Source organism: Pinus tabuliformis, chromosome 8, assembly GCF_031772625.1.
Source record: "Pinus tabuliformis cultivar Carrire ecotype Pingquan chromosome 8, CPIR1, whole genome shotgun sequence".
NCBI classification, from domain to species: domain Eukaryota; kingdom Viridiplantae; phylum Streptophyta; class Pinopsida; order Pinales; family Pinaceae; genus Pinus; species Pinus tabuliformis.
The window spans coordinates 762,990,477-762,995,554 of NC_142294.1; positions in this window are offsets into that span (position 1 = coordinate 762,990,477).

Genomic DNA, 5,078 nt, shown 5'->3' on the forward strand with positions numbered 1-5,078 from the left:
GAAAAGCCAATCCCTAGCTCCAAGATCAAATTTTGCCCTAGTATCCCTAAGGCTAGTGCCTCATAGTATCAATTCAACACCTTTAACTAAATATTCTTTCTTTGACCCTTTCCCCTTCCTTGTATGGGTTAAGAAAATCATTGGTTGCTAAAATATTACCTCCTAACCTAGGTTGGGTCCACTTCGTCCCATGTGGGTTCATTCCTTAAAAAAAAAAAAATTCCTCAAGAACCATTCGGGTACTAATTTCAACAGGAATTTTAGCTATTGGGAAACTCTTTCACAATGCATATTCCCTTAACCTAACCCTCAAATCCTCCCATCGTTCTCCTAGAAGACCCTTGCTTAGAAAATAAACAAGCTTTATCCTTCAAACTCTTCTGGAAAGGGATTATTTGGGTCACTCCATATCCACCTATTGATTTATCCTTCATTGGTGACTCCATAATATACTGGGTCTCCTCCCATTGGTGAAATTCCGTAAAGAGTAGGGAGCCTTAACTGAGGTGACAATGGGCTAAGTCTCCATTTGTTGCTCTTAGTCTATCAGTTTCCCTTTAGAGATCCCCATTAGGTCCCTTGCTAGCCTATGGGAATGGAGAATACTCAACTAGAAATGAATTTCAACCCAATGAAAAGAAATGGTAACATGCAGGAGAGATAAATTCACCAACAACCATTAAAAAAATTAACTACTTCCTAAACATTTATGATAGCTCTAGAATGAGGTCCATTGACCTCCCATCTCTAAAATATATGAATAGAGGAGAATAAAGAGTTTTTGGGTTGGGTTACTTAGTCACGAGGACTATATCTATGGAATAAAACTTCAAAATAGTATTTGGTAAAGAATTATAATTATTAAATAACATAGGTATCCATTCAAATATATAGTATATCCAATTCAAACCCATAAAAATAGAAAATAACATAAAAAGTAGATTAATTCACACATAACAAGTCAAAGTTTACCCTGAAAACCCAAATGGGAAATCCAACATTCATTTGGCTTAGGCTAGGATCTTTGTTATGTAGCAGTGGGAAGTTTACAAGCTCTCAGGTTCATCCTTATGCTCTTGGTTGAATTTTGGCAAACACTCCTCTTCATTCTCAACCAAAGAACCCATCTTCTCTTGTGAGAAAACAATATATAGGAGTATAGATCAATTGGGGGATAGCTGGAAGCTCAAGTGTTCCCAACCCTTCAAGTTATCCAAATCATGTGTCTACTCCATATCCTTCTTTTACTTGTACAATGGGGGAGAGGTATCATGTTGTTTTACGTTTTTAATATATATATATACTTTTTTACAATAATATTATTCCTTGAGTTTACATCTCATGTGCTTGCATTACAATTTAATTAAATGTATGAGTGGACACCATTTTTTATGGAATGAGATCACACCAATAACCCAGTATCCTTTGTCATCTATTGTTTAATGCCTATTAGTGTCAATCATCATAGAGTCAGTGTCGGTAGGAAATTGCTCTTACGTGGATCTAATTCAAATCATACCTCCCCATTGGGATACTTTTGGTCTTGAAAAGATACTAAGGACAGGTTAGAGAAGATTCTTTCAATCTACCTCTCATACCACTCTAAATTCTTTGGAGTTTGTCCTTTGAGATCAATCTATCAGATTTTTTTTCCATTCTCTACAAGTTATCCATTCCCTATATTACAAAATTATGCCTTTCGTCAACTCTTCCAAAATGTGCAATGAAATTTCGTCAACGATGGGGAGAACCTAGTGATTCTCTTCTTTATCTAGCATGGAGGGTTCAAATAAATTCAAATACTCCACATTCTCCACCTATCTAATCTACATATAAGGAGGAATTTTTAACCTAAATACATTCATATTCACCTATGAAATGATTTATACCTAAGGGGTTTGAGTTTCTTTGTTGATCCTGTTGGAAATAACACTCAGAGGGGGGGGTGAATCAGTATTATTAGATCAATAATTTAATTTTCAAAACTGATTTGTATACGATACTTCAGCTTAGTGAACTAGCGTGTATATGCAACTATACTTAATGCAACCAGTGTATATGCAGAGATCATTTGATTTACCCAAATTATCATGCATTGAACTTTAACCAGTATATCAGGAATTCATTAGACAGTGCAGTAAAAACATAATAAAGCATCACACATGAACACCCAGATATAAGGTGGAAACCCAATGTGGGTGAAAACCACCTGCTGCTGTCGTCTCTGTCTTCTTTTAATAATAAGAAAATTATGTTTACAATTTTTGTACTGGTGCAGTATTATACCAGTACACAGGCTACAACCTTCTCTTGTTCTCCAGCTTCTACTGGAAGGGAGCTACAACCCCCTAGCTCTTGTACTAGCCAATATGTTTACTAGTACGTAGGTGCTAGCCTACAGAAGGCTACAACCTTCTCTTTTCTTCCAGTGACCACATTTCATAAATTTTTCAAAGTAGATCCATCTACAACATCATTCAATCATCAAATGTATTTGCATCAACCAATCTCCTTTTGAACCAACTACAACCGAATCAATCAATCACTTTGACAACCTATCAATCTTGATCATTCAGAATGCTGTCACCAGAATACAGTAACCAGAACCCAAGCTAGAACCCAGAACACTACAACAGCAAACAAAAGCAACTAAAACATATTTTATAAGGTATACGCTACTTCCATGTGTCGAACCTACGTGCATACGCACTTTCTTCAAAGCGAACCAACGTACATATCTGTAAATCAAATTTATGATGTATACGCTGATTTGATATGTAGAACCAGCGTGTATATGCTCCTTTTCTAAAGTGAACCTATGTACAGATCTGTAAATGATGATTTAAACATTACAACTATTCCAGACTTCAGTCATACCCAGATCATCATATTTACAGACTACAATATGCGTCAGTTATTCAGATACATGATCAAACCATATAAAGATAATTCACTTCAAGCCTTAAGATCCTGATACATCATTAGATCTTATCCTTCATCAAACGCTAAGGTTCATCCTTGGTTCAGATCAAGCATAGCACCATAAGCCAATAATCTGCATATTAGACCTCACACTTCATCAGATATTCGATACTTGCACACCTTGGCCTAATGATCTTCTCCTCCTTTTATAGTTTTAGGCCTTTCTCAATACCATGGACCAAAACCACTTAGGACCAATACCTTGGACCCAATACCTAGGGTCATTACCTTGGACCAGATAACTTGGACCCAATACCTGGGGTCAATACCTTGGACCAGATACCTTGGACTAATACCATGGATCAAAATACCATGGACCAAATACTTCGGACCAAAAATTTTGTTTTCCAAGGTATACACACTTTTCCTTCTGTGAAAGTGCGTGTGTACATATACGCAACTTGTATACAGTGAACCTGTGTGTATACGCAGCTTGGTCAATGGTGAACCTGCGTATACCTCTCTTTCTTCATTCTGTAATTCTTTGTTGTTTACCTACTATACTGTGATCTTTCATTTGAGTGAGTTTCCTTTTGAACTGATTCCTTGAAGCTGCCCTGCATTTCATCACATCTATAAACACTACTGTCATGCATTCTGTCACATCTGATATATCTTCTATAGATTCATCTAGTGAGTTGTTTTGCTACAAGTGGGTTGCCATCAAGTACAACACATACATCATTATGCCAAAAATCTCTCCCTTTGGATTTGATGGCAACAATCAACCACACCAAGTCACTCTCCCCCTTTGACATCAAGGGCAAAGGGTCATGCTCCCCCTGAGTGCATGCTAAATTCTCTGATATGCTGAAGTGTGTTGTTTGAGCTCCCATGATCGAGTCCATGCTCCCCCTGAGCATAGGCAAAGTCTGCAAAAAGAAGAAGATGACTCTATAGATGCATCAAAAATAACCTTCCTATCATCGATGACTCATACATGCATCCATCTTCCAACCAAGTGGGGATATATCGAATTTGACTCATCCACCCAACCAAGTGGGGATATACCAATTGTTTATACATGTAATAAACAAGAAACATTACATCATCCATCCCATGCATAGTGGGGTTACAAATTAGGTCTTTTCATGACCTTTACAAATAGAGACCAAATATTTTAAACAAGACCATGATAGTCATCAGTAACTATCATATGATCTGCACCATCAGCAGCATCTTTCAACAACATCTGTCAACAACATCCAGTCTAGCAATCTGTATATGTCCATCATTAGTTCCCAAAATATCATCAACCATGTTCTCCCCCTGAACCTGTTCCACCTGTTCACTGTCAAATCTGATCATTGCATACGTTAGTCAAAGCATCATTATCAGTCAAATATACATCAAGTTATCAATAACTTTATGAGGACCAATATATCAGCAGATTGAAACCATCATCAAATAGAGCAGATAATTGACAGAACCATAGCAGACCCCTTTTTTTTGAGTCTGGCCCACTGCTTTTCTTCAAACCAACATATACGTGACTGTGCCCACAGAAACTCACGTATGTACATGACTACGCTTCATGAAACTCGCGTATAACCACCTTTCTCTGAAAAATAGGATTTAACAACAGGATGATGCAGAAACTACTCCCAACTTTTGTCTAAGATATTCAAACGTCTCTCTGGGCAGTGGTTTAGTGAATATATCAGCAACCTGTTCTTTGGAGGGAACATACTCCAATTTGACCTTTTGTTCAAGCACTTGTTCACGTAGGAAATGATATTTGATGGGTATGTGCTTGGTCTTGGAGTGCATGACAGGATTCTTTGAAATAATGATGGCACTTGTATTATCAGATAGAATGGAGATGGGTGGAGTACATGTGATCTGAATATCTTGCAAGGTTTGCATCATCCAAAGTAGTTGTGTGCAGCAAGATGCACCAACCACGTATTCTGCTTCAGCCATAGATAATGCAATTGAACTTTGTTTCTTGTTGAACCAAGACACTAACCTGGAACCAATATAGAATGCACCACCACTAGTGCTTTTTCTGTCATCAACACTTCCTACCCAATCTGCATCTATATATGCATGAAGTGTAAGATCTGTATCGCTAGGATACCATAACCCAAAGTTCT